We start from the raw sequence: 21470 nt of genomic DNA, 5'->3' as shown, positions 1-21470 counted from the left end.
CAAATTAACTTCCTTTCAATGTTGGTATCTCTGTGTTTCTCATAGTAATTTAATCATAGACATCAAACACTTTTGTATCAACTAGAGGCATCCAATTTTACTTTTTCCACTTGCCATAAAAATACTCTGAAGGTTCATATAACGTATTTACTTTGACGTGTAGGAGTTATATTTTAACTTTCTGCTGTATTCCTCCCTGGAAACAAACATGAGCAACGGCAAAAGCGAAGAGCAATTTGAAAAGAAGCATTGCATTTCACAAGGATGTCTATGAAATGGATTTCAGTTCTGCTGCTGCTATAGCCCAGTTGTTACTTTAGCCCTGGGAGTGGTGGAAAGGTGCTGGTGTGGCCCACAGAATACAGCCATTGGATCAATATGAAAACAATCCTTGATGAACTTGTCCAGAGAGGTCATGAAGTGATTGTTCTGACATCTTCAGCTTCCATTCTTGTTGATCCCAACAAACCATCTGCTATTAAATTTGAGCTTTATCCTACGTCTTTAACAAAACATGATTTTGAGATTTTTTTCAGAAAAGTGATCCACAAATCGACATATGACTTGCCAAAAGATACGTTTTGGACGTATTTTTCACTAAAGCAAGAAAACTTTTGGGACTTTTCTGATTGTATTGAAAAGCTCTGTAAAGATGTAGTTCTGAACAAGAAACTTATAACAAAACTGCAAGAATCAAGGTTTGATGTCATTCTCGCAGATGCCATTGGAGCCTGTGCTGAGCTGCTGGCTGAGCTACTGAAAACACCTTTTGTGTACAGTCTCCATTTCTTTCCAGGCTATACATTTGAAAAGTATAGTGGAGGACTTCCACTCCCACCATCTTACGTACCTGTTGTTATGTCAGAATTAAGTGATCAAATGACATTCGTGGAGAGGGTAAAAAACAAGATATATGTGCTTTATTTTGACTTTTGGTTCCAAGCATTTAATGAGAAGAAGTGGGATTAGTTTTACACTGAAGTACTAGGTAAGTCATGTTTTCAGTAGCTTGAAGTTCTAACTTTCTAGTGCCCTAGAAGATGAATTTGCAATAGTCTTTTACAAGATAAATGATGAAGTGAACATACAAAATGATCTCTCAATCTCACAAATATTATGGAAATGCTTAAATTACAGGGTCAGTTAGAACCCGGTGGTCCATTACTAGTACAGGACATTCCAGGAAGTCAAAAACCATGAATTGAATCCATGAGGAGTTCTTTAAGCAATCATGTATCCATTCTTGTTTATTATTTGTTGGTAATAGGCTTTATTTCCTAGAGGAGTTTTGGGTCCACAGCAATACTGAGTAGAGATTTATCATATATTCCCTGCTCCCTCACATACATCGCCTCCTCTATTCTGAACATGTCCCACCAGAAAAGTACATTTGCTACAATTTATGAAACTATGTCACATCAATATCCTCCTAGTTTCATAGTTCACATTAGGTTTACTCCTGGTATTCTACATTCTTTGAGTTTGGATGAATTTATAATGTCGCTTATCAACCATTATAGTAACATACAGAGTAGATTCACTGCCCTAAAAATCCTCTGTGCTCTGCTTAATCATCCTACACATCAATTATATCATAATTTTTTTCACCTTTAATAAAATGCATTAGAATTTCACTAAATACCTTGACCAAAGCAGACACTTAGATTAAAGAATTACATACGTCTAGCACAACCGTCTCTGAAGCATGAAGAAATTGTTTCCTCTTGTACACTTTAGATTCATTTAAAAATTAAATTATTTTGCCATATTACCTGAAGGATTCCTTCACAACTTAGAGATACAGTGGCTCTATCCCAGATGCAGGAGTCTATAATTTGAATTCTTAATGATTACACATTCCTTCACTAAGTACTTACAAATTGTCTCTTTTAAAGGCCTAAAATGATTTTGAAGGGTGGACATATTCATTATTAGCCTAGATTTTTTCAAAATTCTTTCTTTATATTAAAGAAAAAATGGCCCAAATTAAGAGTGAGCAAATCTATTTCCATACTTTAGACAATTTTCCAGCAGTTTTTTGAAAATATTTTCATTTAAGATGCAAATATTATTAAGCTTCTAACATGAAGCAAATGCAGGAGCAGACATACTCTCAAAAACCTCACAGTTTACCTGGAAAATCTACCATCAAGGGAATGGCTTGGTAAATTGTGGAAACTAGACTGAGTACTCTAGGGAAAGGTCGTTCCATGGATATGGTAGGGTTAATTGACTGAGTAGTTAAAATCATTGTTTATATTAGCATTTGTTACTTTTGCAGCTTTACAGATTAACAAATGCATATTCAATTCTTTAGTAGCTTAGGTTGAATAATACTTTATGATTCTTAATATCCTGATGTGACACTGGAGATAAAAGTCTACCAAACTTTTGTCTGTACATATGAACAACATATATATAAAACATGTACACATATATACATACACACACATATATATGTACACACACATATATGTACACAAATTTGTATTTTCACACCACAAACACTTTTAAACACCTTTAGCTATGTCATTCCAAGCTCCTTTCAGAAAGTGACCTTGTATATGCACACTACAATACTCACATTTTCTCTACCTTTGTTTGCTTTTTTCCCAGGAAGACCCACTACATTATCTGAGTTAATGGGGAATGCTGAACTGTGGCTCATTCGAACTAATTGGGATTTTGAATTTCCTCACCCATTCCTACCACATTTTGAATTTGTTGGAGGACTCCACTGCAAACCTGCCAAATCCCTGCCTCAGGTAACCTATTCCTGTTTGTTTTGCTTAGTTTACTTGGAATTTTTAGTAGGTAGTTATCTGTGTTCTTTATTTAGAATATTTGTTCACAGCGAGAGAGATATTAGAAGCCAGGTAAAGTGACCTGCCAATTAGGAACTTAAATATTTCAATATCTTTGCAATTATCTGAATTTCATTATCATTGCAGAATAAAGTAGTATACCTAGAAGACTTTGGGAGTAGGGTCAGTTAAATTAAAGTCTCTTATTCAACATATAATTAAGTATCAGACAATCATTCAAAGAATATTCTTAGCGTAGTACTTGGAAAGGGCTGGATATGCAGAGAAACGGTGCAGAAATGATTTCCACTCGTGCACACCTAATATTCAACTTGGAATGATAGAATATAAAGAAGTAATAAAAATTGCATGAAAAGTATTATAATAAGGAAAAACCTCAATGCTAGAGAATATCCTGCAGGATCTCAGAATCATTGATAATTAAGTGAGACCTGAAGGATGTTCAGTAATAGGAGGAAGGGCAGGGGATAGAGGAAGATGCAAAAAGTAAAACAGGTAGAGTAATACAGGGTGTCGTCAAGAAATCTAGGTTTAGTCTAGTGGGAAGATGCTGAATAAAGATGCAGATGATGCTGGATAAGTAAGTTAGAGAAAAATAATTATAGGGATGTTAAGGCATCTAGTAAGGGCATTAGGGAGCCAATGAAAAGGAAAAAATGGAGAAATATGGTCAAATTTCCTTTTTTAAAAAGCTCACAAGTATAGTCACTGGATTAGACTGCAGAGAGGAAAGAGTGGAAAGGAGGACCACATAGGAGGTTGTTTCAAGAATTCAGGCAACAGATGATGGAAAACTGGATATTAAGGTTATGACTACACCTACTCTTACAATATCAACCTCCTATTTCTATTGAGTGGAAAAAATTACTTAATACAGATAAAATGCTTAAAATGTCTCTGGCACATAGTCAGAGATAAAGAAGTAGTATTAAGTACTGTCATTATTGTTATTTTTGTTACTATTATGAATACTATTAATAACTACTATGTTTCAGCTTATTTTGATATGATTTCTCATTTAATAAGAACTGGTTTCCAATAGATCCATATTGTATTTTCAAGCAAAATCATAGAGAACAGATATCCTGAGAGGTACTAAAAAAGTAAATGTATAATTTGGCAATCAGATGAGCAAATGGAAATGCTAAAATTTCTTGTGAGGGTAGAAGCACTTCACCAGTATTTTAGCATTAAGGGAAGATCATTCCCAACAATATGAATTTGTGCCCCAACAATATTGGCAGCCAAACCCCAATGTTTACTTGCCTTCACTACAGCATTTAACAATTCATTTAAGATCCAGGGCATATTAGAGCATAAAAGGAATTTGCTTATTAGAGCAGGTATGTTCTGCCACACACCAAGCCCATATGAAATCTCAGTAAAGATTCCTCAGGGAACATCATTCTAGAAATCTTAGCTGCCTGTCAAAACAATCAAAGAGAAAATGTATACTGTATATATATATATATAAAGGACCATAAATTCTGCATATTTAACAAAGACCAAATAATTTCTACCATTTGGATCTGAAATCTGCTCATACTTTAAAATTGCAAAATACTTCCGTTAGTATATATGATGATATTCCTTATGAAAGAAAGGAAGAACCTATATATTTTAAATTGATATAATACCTTTAAGACATAAATAGAAACAAGAATCTTTTAATGAACTATTAAATGATCTATTAAGAGATTCTTTTTGTCTACCATTTGATTAGCAGCACCAAAAAACTGAGATCTTATTCAAAGGTTAATGCAATATCTCCTTTTTCTTTTTACTAGTAAGCAAGGTCTTTTATTTATTTTCTTATTGTAGTAACATCAGTTTATAACATTACATATTTCAGGTGTACATCCTTATACTTCTATTTCTGCATAGATTACATCATGTTCACCACCCAAAGAATAATTGCAATCCATCATCACACACATGTGCTTAATCATCATTTTCAACCTCCTGCCTCCCCCTTTCCCCGCTTTTGATTGCAGATTATTTAGGCTCATATTAAAACTTTCACAAGGGTAAAGGCTGAGGTAAGGTAAGTGAAAGTTATAGTCGGTCTAAACCCATTCTTGAAAGTTGTCCCCTTCGTATTAAGGGAGAGTGGCAATGTCAGTAGGGGTGAAAAAAGAGGAGGGGGAGAAGGAGGACAAGGAGAAGGATGAATAGCAGTAAAATCATAATAATTAGGAATGGCAGCTGTTGTTATTATGTTGCAGAAACAAGACATGGATCCAAGTCAAAGATTGTGAAAACTGTCCTTATTCTTTATTATAGAAAGTAAATTGTTCCCCAAACTACTTGTTTTCCATTAATTATTAGGATCGGAGATAATTTATGTACTTTCCTTTGAAGAAATAAGACATATAACAAATTGCAACAAGATTCTTAAAAATGCTTATAGCTTTTGACTTCATAATATCCTCATGAAAATATACAGAGAAACATAATCAAGATGTGAAAAAAGCAAAAAAATTCACACTGAGGATATAACTGGATGGAGAATCGAGCAGAATCTTACTTCCTTTTAGATTCTGGTTTATACATTTCCAAACATTCTTTCAATGAGTGTGCGTTATTTTTATAAGGGTGTCACAGAATGATGATGACCACTCCAACTCAGTGATAAAGCTATAAAGAGAAGTTGTATTACTATAGTTGTTTAGGGAACCGCCTTCTACAGCATAGTTGAAGAAGGCTATTGGCAGAGAGCTAATGAGACAAATCACTGAACACAGGTAATTGTAAATGTTGCTATAGGTTACTGGACTCCCACAGATTACCAGGGTGCACAATGTTACTGATAGAGAAATACAGTGACTTTCATATGAAACTAATGTCATCAGGGTAGAATTATACTTTTGAAGAATTCTCTGGACAAGGTAGAGTCTGCAATGTAAAATTTGGAAACGTATTCCTCTTTTGTTTATTCTGTAAAAAAATAGCTTGAATAGAATGTTTACGACAGCGATTAGGATAAGAAGGAACACTTTATATTGAAAGGATTATGTCAATATTTTCCAGAGAGAAAAGAAGAAATGAATGAATTTAGAATAAACGAATGACTTTAAAATAGTATGGCTGAAAAATAAAAATTGAATATGCAGCTATGAGGAGATATCCAGGAAATTTTTGGCTCCTCTACATTTTTTTTTCTTTGTGAGAGAGTACATTGAGCAATGAGGAATTATTCTAGGACAGAAAGCAATATATTTTTTTTAATTGGCAAAGTTCTGGGACTACAAGACAGAATAATTCTGAAAGCATTCTAGGCAAACACAGATTCACCATGAACTTTATACAGTTTGACCTGAGATCCCAAGAAGATGTCCAGATCTCCATTGCAGAAAGCCCTGCTATACCTCTCCCACTGTGAGGTAGGTGCTCCCTGGGGGACTCAGTGAGGTGATGATGAAGGACCCTCATAGCCAGTTACACATAGCACATTCTACTGGGATATCAATATTATAATATGAATTCAGGGCAAAAGGTGTTATACATAAACAAGCCAAAAATATGGTCAATCAAATAAGTAACTAGGCAAGTATATTTCTGGATTAAAAATAAAGATTTTAGGGCTATGTCATGAAAATTCCAAATGGTATTACCAGACTCATGAATGACAGTGATTCTTAACCTCCAGCCTTTAAAGAGTGATTTAGGGAGAGAGCTTGGGAAATTCTGACAAAAGTTAAAGTGAGGTATAAATTATATAGAACTTAGAGAAAAAAAAAATAAAGTCATCCCAATCATAATGAACTTTTCCTCAGGGCTCATAGTCAGAGAAATAAAATACTAATGACTAAACAAAAACATTTCTCGAGAAAACCTGCCTGGAATGAACACAAATGTTTTAGTAGAACTAGAACAATAAAGGATCAAAGTGGAGTTAAGATCCTGCGGTGTAGCCTCCTTCCAAGAATCTATATTTGTGTAGGCCCACCTCATATTATTTTGATCACTTCATTGTGCATCTCAGATATTGCATGTTTTTACATTGACGTAACATTTGTTTATAACAGAAATTTCAGGTGTACATAATTATATTTTGACTTCTATATAGACTGCATTGTGTTCACCATCAAGTCTAGTTGTCATCCATCACTGTACACATGTGTCCCTTTACCCTTTTTGCTTTTCCCCCACCCTTAACCCTCTGGTAACCGCTAATCCGTTCCCTGTATCTGTGTGTTTGTTTATCTTTGACATACAAGTAAAATCATTACGTATTTGACTTTCTCTGTCTCATTTATTTCACTTAAAGCTAGAAATGATTAAGGTTAGTGAGGAAGGCACATTGAAAGCCGAGATAAGCCAAAAGCTAGGCCTCTGTGCCAAAGAGTTAACCAAGTTGTAAATTCAAAGGAAAAGTTCTTGAAGGAAATTAAAAATGTTACTCGAGTGAACGCATGAATGATAAGAAAGTATAACAGGGGGATGGCCCCGCCCCTAGCGGTTAAGTTTGGTGCACTCCACTTCAGCGGCTCAAGTTCAGTTCCCAGGTGCAGGCCTACACATCAGCGCCCATGCTGGGGCGCTGACCCACACACAAAAAAGAGAAAGATTGGCATGGATGTTAGCTCAGGATGAATCTTTCTCAAGCAAAAAGAGGAAGACTAGCCACAGATGTTAGCTCAGGGTTAATCTTACTCAGCAAAAAAAAAAAAAAAAAATGTATAACAGACTCATTCCTGACGTGGAGCAAGTTTTAGTGGTCTAGATAAGAAATCAAACTAGCCACAACATTCCCTTAAGTCAAAACCTAATCCAGAGCAAGGCCCTGACTCTTGTCAATTCTACGAAGGCTGAGAGGTGAGGAGGCTGCAGAAGAAAAGTTTGAAGCCAGCAGAGGTTGGTTCATAAGGTTTAATGAAAGAAGCCATTTCCATAACATGAAAGTGCAAAGTGAAGCAGCTGTAGCAAGTTATCCAGAAGACATAGCTAAGATAATTATGAAGGTGGCTACACTAAACAGCATATTTTCGATGTAGATGAAACGGCCTTATACTGGATGCCATCCAGGACTTTCATAACTAGAGAGGAGAAGTCAATGCTTTGCTTCAAAGCTTCACAGGACAGGCTGACTCTCTTGTTTGGGGATAAAGCAGCTGGTGACTTTGAGTTGAAGCCAATGCTCATTTATCATTTTGAAAATCCTAGGGCCCTTAAGAATTATGCCAAAGCTACCCTGCCTGTGCCTTATAAATGGAACAACAAAGCCTGGATAACAGCACATCTGTTTACAGCATAGTTTGTGGCATAGTTTATGGAATATTTTAAGCCCGTTGTTGAGACCTACTGCTCAGAAAAAAAGATTCCTTTCAAAATATTACTGCTCATTTACAGTGCACCTGATCACCCAAAACTCTGACGGACATGTACAAGGTTAATGTTGTTTTCATGCCTGCTGACACAACATCCATTCTGCAACCCGTGGATCAAGGAGTTATTTAGATTTTCAAGACTTATTATTTAAGAAATACATTTCATAATGTTACAGCTGCTATGGACAGTGATTCCAATGATGGATCTGGGCAAAGTAAATTGAAAACCTTCTGGAAAAGATTCTTCATTCTAGAGGCCATTAAAAACACTTGTGATTCATAGGGGGAGCTCAAAATGTCAACATTAACAGGAGTTTGGAGGAAGCTGATTCCAACCTTCACGGATGACTCTGAAGGGTTCAAGACTTCAGTGGAGGAAGTAACTGCAGATGTGGTGGAAATAGCGAGAGAACTTGAGTTAGAAGTGGAGCCTGAAAATGTGGCTGAGTTGCTGCAATCTCCTGAAAGAACTTTAAGAGATAAGGAGTTGTTTCTTATGGATGATCAAAGCAAGTGGGTTCTTGAGATGGAATCTACCCCTAATGAAGATGCTGTGAAGTATGTTAAAATGACAGCAAAGGATTTAGAGTATTACATAAACTTAGTTGATAAAGCAGCTGCAGAGTTTGAGAGGAATGATATCAATTTTAAAAGAAGTTCTACTGTGGGGAAAATGCTATCAAACAGCATCACATGCTACAGAGAAATTATTCATGAAAGGAAGACTCAATCAATGCAGCAAACCTCACTATTGTCTTATCGTAAGACATTCCCACAGCCACCCCAACCTTCATCAACCACCACCTTGATCAGTCAGCAGCCGTCAACACTGAGGCAAGGCCCGCGACCAGCAATAATATTATGACTTGCTGAGGGTCAGAGGCTGGTTAGCATTTTTTAGCAATAGAGTATTTTTTAACTAAGGAATGTACACTGTTTTTTAGACGTCGTGCTATTGCACACTTAACAGGCTACAGTGTGGTGTAAACATAACTTTTATATGCTCTAGGAAACCAAAAAATTTGTGTGACTCCCTTTATTGCAACATTAGCTTTGTGGTCTGAAACTGACCCTGCAACATCTCTGAGGTATGCCTGTAATTAATAACATTATAAATAAAGAGTATGGATATAATATTGTCTAAGAGCATTTCCTCCTCTATACTGTGTACTGTCTCTATTTCATTTCTCCCTTATTCAAACAAACACACACAGAAACACACACATATATTTGCACAAATATATATAAAAAAGGAAAGAAAACTCATATCAATCATATGCTAGCAAAGGAAATGAGGGATTAGATCTGATATAAACAGCCACTAATGTAAAAGAAATGGAGGTTCTTCACAAAATTAAAAATGAATTACCATTTGCTCCAGCAATTCCACTTCTGGGTATATATCCAAAAGAATTGATATTAGGATCCAGATGACATATTTGCACACCCGTCTTCAAAGCAACACTATTCACAAGAGCCAAAAGATGGAAGCAAACCAAGTGTCCATTGACAGATGAATCAATAAATAAAAAATTGATATTTATACACAATGGAATGTTAACCATAAATCTGAAGGAAGTTCTAACAAATGCTACAAGATGGCTGAACCTTAAGGATATTATGCTAAGTGAAATGGGCCACTCACCAAAAGACAAATATTGTATGATTCTAGTTATATGAGGTATCTAGACTAGTCAAATTCATAGAAATAGAAAATAGAATGATGGTTGCCAGGAGTCTTGAAGGAGGAAATGGGAATTTATTGTGTAATGGATATGGCCCCAGTTTTCCACAATGGAAAATTTGTGAAGATTGGTTACAGAACAAAGTGAATATACTTAACACCACTAAACTGTACACTTAGGATTCATTAAGATAGTAAGTCTAATGTTATGTGTATTTTACCACAATTTAAAAAAACAGGCACTACTCTAATAATTCCTGATAATGCAAAATTATCTCTCTTTAGTTGTTTCTAGTAGTCCTTTCAATACTGTTTGCTATTTTGCACTTTTGTGATGGAGCAAAATCTTTCTCCACAGGAAATGGAAGAGTTTGCCCAGAGCTCTGGAGAAAATGGTATTGTGGTGTTTACTTTGGGGTCAATGGTCAGAAACATGACAGAAGAAAGGGCCAATGTGATTGCATCAGCCCTTGCCCAGATTCCACAAAAGGTAAGATAAAGTCCCTTCTAGTGGACAATTATTTAATGTGTGTGTTAATTTTTGAAAGGAGTATGATTACAGAAATTTCCTGCATGAAAGGTAGACTTCACTGTATTATGACAGACCCAACTTATCTCAGATATTAGTTTAAAAATCAAAAAGTATACGACAGGTACTAAAGTAGTACCAGGGTGTTTTTGACTGACAATAACTTTGGAATTAACATTGCAATAAAAAAGAAATTTATTTAACAGGTATGAAGTATTGGTATTATAAAGATATTGCAGGCAATTCCAGATGTCACCAAATTCTTCCCTGTCATTTGCTCCTTTTCCTCATGGGATTCCTGAGGGCACTATACACACTACAGATGTACTCAGAAAGTGGTTAAATTTTAACAGTGACATTCAGCAGGAATTGATTAAAGTCTCAAAGGCACCCTGAGGTTTAGCCTTGCTAGGTAATCCGGCCTCTTTTACTTCCCCTGGATTTTGGAATAGGCCTATTCAATGTGCTTCTCAGGGTGCTATTCAGAGAAATGATGACCAAGGTTCAACACGTTGCATGCAGGTAGACACAACGATTTAGAGAAAGAAAAAAACTCTCCTGAAAAAGAAGGAGAAAAAACTGCCCTTTTGAACTGGGCCCTGCTAAGGTCTGAAGCAGGAAAACATAAGACAAAGGGTGGAGGTGGGTCCAGCCCTTAAGGTGACCCTGTGCTTTATAAAATGTGTCCCTGCAAGGACTCTGCTTCTAATCCATCAAATAATAACCCCTCCAGATTGAAGAAGGAGAAGGAAATATAAAAAGGATTCAACCAGAATCAAGCCTGGCATAAAGCATTTTTGGATTCCTCTTTTCCATAAAATATGGTAGTAAATTATTTCTACTAGAAATTTTCAAGTAGAACAGACTTGAAGTCTCTGGATATTTGTGAACTTCTTTGTAGTTTTCTAACTGATATACCTTTCTCCTTATCACCTATGCTAATTTGTTGAGAATCTGAAGTTACTTTAACACTCACATAGCAAATAGATGTTAACCACTTGTACATTAAGATCTACCTTATGAGGATTGCTTGGGAATTGCAAAATCTGTCCCTAATTTTGGTACTATGCTTGGAAATGGCTTGGCTATAAGAAACCGTATTAATCAATGCTGTCAATGCATTGTATCACATCATTGAAGTGTTAACAGTCAGGTGAATAAAACTTAGCATCATCATGATATTCAATCTTTTCCAATGGCTATACTATTATTTCCGAAGTGCCAATGGGCTCTTCTTTTCTATTTTTAAAGAATTCTTGAACCTAGCAATAGTAATAATTCTGGATTCATGTAAAAAATTACCACTAGAAATTTTTTGTGGAAGGAGAGATTAATAATTAGTAATCTAAAAGAAGCTAAGCATACTTGTTAAGTAGAAATTATTTATTATTATTGACAAATTGTTAAAGATCAGGATTATTTAATTCTGATGAATAGCTGATTGCATTGATTTTTAAATCAAAAGATGTAAATGTAATAAAATAACTTATGAAATAAACAGATGTATGTAAACTGCTTCCCACATCACTGAAAAAGAAATAAACAAGTTAATATTAAATCTGGCAGATGAGAGCTTGTATAATACATAGTTAAAACAAAATAAATGTACAAATAGTAATTTGCTACTGTTTTTTGCATTAGAACTGTAATGACTACGTAAATTTTTTTGTATGCTTAAATTGATCATTGATAATCTCACTGTCTAACCCCTAAATGTGAAGCAGCATGATTGCATTCATACCTGATTCAATATAAAAATAAGTACATGTAATATGAGTATTCCTATTACATCAGTATTTTATTGGTTCTCGTTATCTAACATCTCTTATCCTCATTTCCTCATCTGTCACATGGAAGGGGTTTAACTAGGCATCTCAGTCTATTTAGAGTCTAACATGCTATAATTATAAAGTTCAACTCATGGAATAAGGTATTTTCTTTACTCTAACAGATTATATAGAGATTTGAGGGCAAGAAACCAGATAGCTTGGGGCCAAATACTCAGCTTCGTAAGTGGATTCCCCAGAATGACCTTCTTGGTAAGACTCTGGGAAACAAACACTGAAATGAGAGGAACAGCCAATCAGAATGATAATAGTTCACCAGGAAAGAAATTTATTGAATGTTTATTATTGAAGACGTCAAAAATAAAACTTAACTTTCTATTTTATTTATTTATTTATTTTGTGTGTGAGGAGATCAGCCCTGTGCTAACATCTGCCAATCCTCCTCTTTTTTTGCTGAAGAAGACTGGCCCTGGGCTGACATCCGTGTCCGTCTTCCTCCACTTTATATGGGACCCCGCCACAGCATGGCTTGCCAAACAGTGCACTGGTGCGCGCGCGGGATCCGAACCAGCCAACCCCGGGCCACCGCAGCGGAGCGCACGCACCCAACCGCTTGCGCCACCCGGCCGGCCCCCAACTTAACTTCCTTATACTTATTTCCCAGTCTTAGGGGAAAACGCGAAGATATAACACTTGGCATTTTATTATGCACAGTCACATTCATTATGGCCAGAATCAAAGTATCTTTATTTGGTGTGTAATTACCTATCACAGAGCATTTTTCAACACCTTTCTAGGTTGTCACTCTGTCACCTAATTCTCCCTTTACACCAATTCTTTCCACCACTGTGGGGTATACTATGTGCCACTGATAAATAACAGCTCTTTATTACTGGTGACTCTCTATTTTCTATAGGAAAATTCCATAATCTTTTTCATGAAGTAATAATACATTTCATGATAAAGTGTAGTTTTTCCTTCCACTGATTCCTGTGCCACCACCACCATGCTTCCTGCTACCTTGACACGGTACTTATCAGACTCAGTAACTTCTCTGCTTCCTTAAGAGAATATATTCTCTCATGTTCCCCCTCTTTTTTTGAACATATTCTTTTTTTATCCAGAATAATTTCTTTCAATTTGTCCTCCTGGCAACTTGTATTCATTTCTCAAGTCAAGAGAAACACATCAGTCTTTTCAGGAGCTTTCACTTGCCTCTCCAGCTGACTGAGCTGCTTCTTCCTTTGAGATCTGAAAGACAATTTAATGCGGTTTCAAGTGTATATTAATTTGTTATCTAAATATACCAACACTTACAGTGCCTTATATTGACCTACTGGCAGTTTATTTTAAGACTCATAATTAATAATTTTCTGCAATTCACTCAATCCTAGGTCATCCAAAAACCAAAGCCTTTATAACTCATGGTGGAACCAATGGCATCTATGAGGCGATCTACCACGGGATCCCTATGGTGGGCATTCCTTTGTTTGTGGATCAACCTGATAATATTGCTCAAATGAAGGCCAAGGGAGCAGCTGTTAAACTGGACTTCAACACAATGTCAAGTGCAGATTTGCTCAATGCATTGAAGACAGTTATTAATGACCCTTTGTGAGTATCAAAATTGTTTCAATAGATAGTATTTATAGATATGTTCTCTTGTTAACAGTGAATGAGTTTCATCCCATTTTTAAGAAGCTAATTTTGAAACTATTAAGAAGATTTAACCATTCTTGTCTACTTTTATTTTGAGCCAATGTCTACTTCAAAGTGCATTTTAACCCTCTTGATTTAATGGGTAACCAACTAGTGCAACAATTTTTACACCCGAAAGGTACGGTGTTACAGGTATTTGTAAAAAGGACACATTTTTAAAAACAAGATAGAACTAATAGAAGGAAAGAATGATGGACTAGAAGAAATATCATAAATTATATCGATTCAGTACCTAAAATTTCTAAACTGCAAATATCTTTTGCTCAAAATTGATTTTTATCAGTATTTTAATACAATTTATAATTAAATATAATTTACATGGTATAAAATTAAGTATAAAATTCAAATATATTTAATATGTTTACCGATCTATGAAATCATCAACATAATATAAATTTAGGACATATTCGTTACTGTAAAAAGAAATCTGATATGTCTTCAGTCACTTTCCATTTCCTGCTCCCCAAGGAACTATTAATCAAATTTCTGACTCTATAGTTTAATCCTTTTGGACATTTCACATAAATGGAATCAGGTAATATACAGTCTTTTGCAACTGGCTTCTTTTGCACAGCATAATGTTTTTGAGTTTCTTCCATTTTGTACCCTTGTATTGCTGAATAATATTCTATGATATGAATATAGCACATATTATTTATCCATTTATCAGTTAATGGATATTTTGGTTGTTTCCATGTTTGGCTATTATGATTATTGCTCTTATGTTTTTGTGTGAACATATGTTTTCATTTGTTTTGGGTAGCTATTCACAAGTGGATTCTGGATCACATGGTAACTTTACGATGAACTGCCAAATTGTTGTACAAAGAGGCTGTACCATTTTACACTCCCACCAGCAATACATGAGGTTTCAAGGTCTCCACATCATTGCAAACACTTGTTATCATCAGCCATTTTTATTGTAGCAATCCTAATGGATGTAAAGTGGTCTCTCCTTGTGGTCTTGATTAGTATTTCCCTTATAGCCAAAGATGTTGAGCATATTTTCTTATGCTTATTGTCCATTCATATACGTTACTTGGAAAAATGCCTGTTTTAATTCTTTGCCTGTTTTTTAATTGGGTTATTTGTCTTCTTATTATTAGACTGTAGAATATTTTCTATACTATGGATACAAGTACCTTATCAGATAACTGATTTGCAAATATTTTCTCCCATTCTGGGTAGTTGATTTTTCACTCTTTCATTGTATTTTTTCAAGCATAAAACATTTTTGTTGTTGTTGTTATTTTTATTTATTTATTTTTGTTTATTGCAGTAACATTGGTTTATAACATTGTATAAATTTCAGGTGTACAACTTTCTAATTTTGATAAAATAAATCTTTAATAATTAAATTTTTTCATACTCCCATGGAAAATAGTGTGAAATTTGTAGTGCCTAGCACAGAAATCATCAATTTAGCATTTATTACTACTATCAGCATTATTATTATGTTAGGAGGGTATCACCTCAGAATACTTTAAATATGTATTATCAAAGAGAAAAGAGTAGTACAATTGAATAAAAAACACTTTTAGAGGAGGCAAGAAAGAATAGAAAAATAAACGTAAAGCAGGTTGGAAAAATAGAAAAGAAAATACAGGATAAGATAGTACATGCAAGTGCAAAGATTTCAGTACTGACAGTAAATCTAAACAGACTAAATCGTTTAACATTAACAAAACTAGCTATATATATGTACATATATATATATATATATACTGTTTAGAAGACGTGCTTACATGGAAGTGTACAAGATGACTAAGTGCAAAGGAAGAAAAAGACCTATTTCAACAGTAACCATAGAAAGATGCTGTACCTATACTAATATCAGACACAGTAGACCAGAAGCACCACTAAAAATAAAGATAAATAATTCATAATGACAATAGGTTAATCTTTCAAAATAATACATATTATTAATTGGTAACATCTACAAACGAATCCTCCAAATAAACAAAGTAAAAGTCGACAAAAAAGAAAAACAAATTGGGGCCGGCCCGGTGGCGCAAGCGGTTAAGTGCGCGCGCTCCGCTGCGGCGGCCCGGGGTTCGCTGGTTCGGATCCCGGGCGCGCACCGACGCACTGCTTGGTAAGCCATGCTGTGGCGGCGTCCCATATAAAGTGGAGGAAGATGGGCACCGATGTTAGCCCAGGGCCGTCTTCCTCAGCAAAAAAAAAGAGGAGAATTGGCGGATGTTAGCTCAGGGCTGATCTCCTCACAAAAAAAAAAAAAAAAAAAAAAAAAAAAAAAAACAAATTATACAAGTTTATAGTCACAATGGGACATCTTTAAAGACCTTTCTCAATAGTATAGAAAAAGATGACAAAATAATGAATAGGTACAAAAAAGATTCGAGGTAACATATTTTTAAAATGTAACCTATTTTATTTATATGACAATGATGAAGACACATTTTTCAAGAGCATACAGAATTACTAATGTAATTGACCACATATGCTGTGGCATAAACCAAAATGCAATATTTGAAAATTTTCATATCAGACAGAGTATATTGTCTGACCAGACTACAATTAAGTTAGTAATCATCAAAAAACGTTAATGAAAAAAGATCTCTAAATTTTGACATTTAAGCAATACATTTCTAAATAATTCAGAGTCAACAAATAAGTCATAATCATACATCGACCTTAATCTCATCAAATCCACTTCTAGGTATTACACAACAGAAATGCATAAATATGTAAACCAAAAGACATATACAAGAATGTTTATAACAACAGTAGTAGTAATGGCCAATAAAATATAAACAATCTAAATGTCCATCAATCAATAAATGAAGAGATTGTCTGTGATATTGTCACACAATAAAATACAATATAACAAAGTAATTAAATAAAAACTGTTAGAGAAAAGCCAAAAACAAATGGTAACAAACTATGATTCCAATATGTAAACAAGAAAAACTAAACTATGATATCTAAATTCAAAATAGTAGTTAATTTGGGAAAGGGAGTGGTGAAAAGGTCCAGGAAAATGGGGTGGTTCTATGTAGCTTTTAGAATCCCATATCAATATCTGTGTAGTGGGGACATTGGTATGTTCATTTCATAACAATTTTCTAGCTAAATTTGAAATTTTGAGCTGATCACTTAGGATATGTGCATTTTTTTATGTATCTCAGACTTAAAAGGAATATTTTACAAAGTATATTGTATTCAGAAATTCTAGGAATCAAATAGTTAAAAAAGGAAAAAATACCAAAAAAAATCGAAAAAATGTAGGGGTTGCTATAATATCATGGCCAAGAAAAGCCTCTCTGAGATGTGACTACCTCTACTATCAGGAGGTGGAAGCAAGCCTTGGGGTGTTGCAGGGAAGAGTGCTCCAGGAGAGGGACAGAGGGGACTGAAAGTACAAAGGTGATGAGGTGAGAACACCTTAGGCAACTTCCAGAATCAGCTAGAAGACCAACGTGCCTACAACAGGGTGTGCATAGGAAAAAGTGATAGGAGAAGAGGTTACCAGGGATATGAACATGTAGGGTCCTGTAGGGTAAAGAACAGATTTGGAATTTATTCTAAATGAGATGAGAAGCCAGATGGAAATTTTGAGCAGGGAAGAGTCATAATCTGTTTTAAGAAATGATTCTACCTACAGGAAGGAAGATAAAGAGCAAGGGGTAGAAGAAAAGAGTGAAAGCATAGAGACTGCTAAGGAGGCATTTAACTCACGATGACATGGTTCCTCTTTAAATACTTCATGAGGATCATTCTAAAAGTGCATTTCCACCATCTCGCTTATAGCTCTTACAATGGTTCATATCATTTCCTCTGCTAGAAAAGATTAAACGATTCCAACTTAACTTCCATCTTCACTTATTTAAAGTGTTTGTCATTCAGAAAATTCCAATTTAAAAGCCAAATCATCTATGAAGACCCAAATATAAATATACTATTACTTCTGCAATTCTATGACATTTATTTATTTTTTTTGTTTTAACTTACGTCTCTTTTTTTTTTAAATTTTTTGTTTATTGCAGTAACATTGGTTTATAACATTGTATAAATTTCAGGTGTACACCATTATACTTCTATATCTGCATAGATTACATCATGTTCACCACCCAAATACTAATTACAACCCATCACCACACACATGTGCCGAATTATCCCTTTCGCCCTTCTCCCTACCCCCTTCCCCTCTGGTAACCACCAATCCAATCTCTGTCTCTATGTGTTTGTTTATTGTTATTATTATCTACTACGTAATGAAGGAAATCATACGGTATTTGACCTTCTCCCTCTGACTTTTTTCACTTTGCATAATACCCTCAATGTCCATCCATGTTGTCACAAATGGCTGGATTTCATCGTTTCTTATGGCTGAGTAATATTCCATTGTGTATATATACCACATCTTCTTTATCCATTCATCCCTTGATGGGCACTTACGTTGCTTCCAAGTCTTGGCTATTGTGAATAATGCTGCAATGACATTTATTTTAAAAGATATGTACACCACTTTTCAAAAGCTTTTCATGGAAATGATAAGCATAAGTAAATTAATTTTCTTTCAATGATGCTATCTTTGTGTTTCGTCTTTAGATATAAAGAGAACGCTATGAAATTATCAAGAATTCACCATGATCAGCCAATGAAGCCTCTAGATCGAGCAGCCTTCTGGATTGAGTTTGTCATGCGCCACAAAGGAGCTAAACACCTGCGGCCAGCCTCCCATGACCTCACCTGGTTCCAGTACCACTCTTTGGATGTGATTGGGTTCCTCTTGGCCTGTTTGGCAACTGCTATATTTGTCTTCACAAAATGTTGTCTGTTTTATTGCTGGAAGTTTCCTGAAACAAGGAAGAAGGGAAAAAGGGACTAGTTGTATCTGAGGCATTGAAGTTGGAACGCGTCATAGATAAGACTCCTCAAGTTTATTCCAGGAAGAAGATATGATGTAAAGGTCCCTTCCTCTCATGACACAACAACCTTTCACAATTTAACTTCTCAGATCAAAATTTGTTTTCAAGGAATTTATTCCCTGTTTAAGAGTTAGAAATATGTCATCTAAAGAGCAAAAAACTTGGGAAAAATAAAGTAAAAATAAAACTACTTGTGTATATGTTGAAATTATTATTCTAATTCGAAAGTTATACCAAAAAAAAAATATTGAGCTTAATTGTGTTTCAAACACTGCATGTAGACACAAGAACATTAAATAGTCTATTCATAATATCAGTATTATTTTGGTGCAGAATTTTGTAGTTTTGTCTTTTGCTAAAGAAACTATTCAATATTTAGATATGTGTAAAATGATTCACCCTTCCATTTCCTTTTGGGAGACCACTAATGTTGCTTGGCTATTATTGTGCATCCAGCCTCAACATCATTCCTTATCTAAAGACAGGAAAAGACATTTGCCTTCAACGAGTGTTAACTCCTTTCCCAGTGGATGTATGTGGATTTAGAAATATAACAACTGCTACCTGCTTCCTATTATAAAACTGACCTATTTATGAGGATTTTTGTTTCACTAGCTTATTCTCCTTAGCTCACAGCCCTTTAAAAAGATTCACCTGGTTGCTTTCACTCTCATTTTAGCCTTTAAAAATGGACGTAAGGTTCTAATTGTAGGTTTGGTAATATAGAACCTGCACTCTAAAAGAATTATTGAATTTTCATTGTCTCCAAATCTATGTGTACATACATATATGTCCACTTCTTCAAAAGAGGGCACAACTTCACTTGGCAGCTTACAGATATGGTGAGCAATTCAAGGTGTTTGTTAAATGCAGTTTGAAATAACGATTCTTATTCTATATAACAATACTAGTTTAACATGTCTCATTCTTTCTCTCTCTCCTCAGAAGCCTGCCATCTCATCTCTCCCATTAACCTAATACAGAATCATTGAATCCCTCGGCATGACAAAAAAGGAATACAATCACCATTTTCTTTCAAACCTAGGCACGCCATGACTATCCATAATCAATAATAATGCAAATTCAAAAATTACGTAAATTTTTGAAAATATGTAAAGCAAATGACAAGGATTCTCAAGGCCTTCCTGAATCCTACAAATCAGGGATTCAATTTATGATCAAAGTGGTCCAGTTTGAGAAAAATATATCTGTATTTATTGGTCAAGGGACCATCATCCAAGTCTCACAACAAACTTTCTCTAGTCTATGGCATGAATTTATTTTAAAAAACAAGTTAAAACTTTAATGCTGAGGGAATTACAGGGTAAATTTATCACAGATTTTCCCATACAACTACTCTAGATAATTGATACATTTAAAAATATGAAGTGCCATGATAAATAATATTAATATAATATAAATTAATAAAATAATAAAGTATCATCATAAATTAATAAAAAGTAAAGCATATCATAGTAAATAATATTGTTAAATAATACATATAGGCTTTTTAAAATTTTCCTCAAATATATCGTGCAACACATGTAACAGGAAAAGGATTGGTATCCATTGTGTGAGGAGAAATCTTACAAATCACAAACAAAAAGGCAAACATTCCAATATGAAAATAAATGGAGGATTGAACAGGCAACTCACAGAAGTAAAAATGGCCCATAACGTATAACAGACAGCAAAAGCACAAATACTTCAGGAAATATAAATTAAATCAATGAATCATTTTCCCAGAGAAGATTTATCAAACATAAGAATCTGAGAAAATTATTTTTTAAGGAGTATAATGTAGAATAACACTTTCAAATAAAATTTAAACATACCATCTAACCATGTGACTCTACATATGGGAAACTGTCTACAGAAATACTTACACATCCATACATTATGCATAGGAAGTTCCCTCAAGCATCTATATAGCTATCCATCGATGAATACACTCACCTCCTATGAATGTTATAAGGTATATAGCAATTACAAAGCACATGTAGATTACAAGCGTTATTGTTGAATGTTCCCCATGTCACATTTCTAAATAAAAAAACAAGTTCCAGGTTAAAAAAATAAACACTATGCTCCACTTTGGAAATAAAATTAAATATATGTAAATTTGCATATACACAAAGGAAATCATTAAGAAGAACACAGAATTTCCAATGAAGGGAATTTTAATATTTACTCTAAATATGTCCTCACCAATGACCCTTCACAATTGTGTTTTCAAGTATTAATTATGTAGTTTAAAGAATTAATTAACTAAATAATTATATTGGTGCAAGATAATAAGTTCCAAGATTTTGATAATGTTATCAATTCATTAGTGTCATTCAGAATACTTGAATTGACCAGAAATCTGGTGTACTATCTATTTTTATTAAATTAGAGCCCTATTTAGGAAACTGAAGTTTAAAATATCTAGAAATAAATACATTACAGTGTTTATTAAAAATTTCAATAGTTGTAAAAATCTAACACAATTCTTAACGATTTTACTGTTTCTATTGTCAATATTTAATGAATTTTATAGTAGCTTACTGCCCTCTGCTGGCTTACTTCAAAAGGTTATATTTGTGGTGATTTAAGATATGCGTACAGGAGTAGTCTAAGATGACAGCATAGGAAGCCTCTGAATCACTTCCTCTCACAGACACACTGAATCTTCACATACATATAGAGTAATTGCTCCTGAAGA

General features: G+C 34.5%; 1 pseudogene; it reads left to right on the top strand.

The window, feature by feature from the left end:
• Positions 1–264: 264 nt before the first annotated feature.
• On the top strand, positions 265–18726 carry LOC131409327 (UDP-glucuronosyltransferase 2B31-like; annotated as a pseudogene).
• Positions 18727–21470: the final 2744 nt, after the last annotated feature.

This window comes from Diceros bicornis, chromosome 8 (genome assembly GCF_020826845.1).
Source record: "Diceros bicornis minor isolate mBicDic1 chromosome 8, mDicBic1.mat.cur, whole genome shotgun sequence".
NCBI classification, from domain to species: domain Eukaryota; kingdom Metazoa; phylum Chordata; class Mammalia; order Perissodactyla; family Rhinocerotidae; genus Diceros; species Diceros bicornis.
Note: the sequence above shows the minus strand (reverse complement) of the source record. Positions and strands in the feature narration are given on the sequence as shown.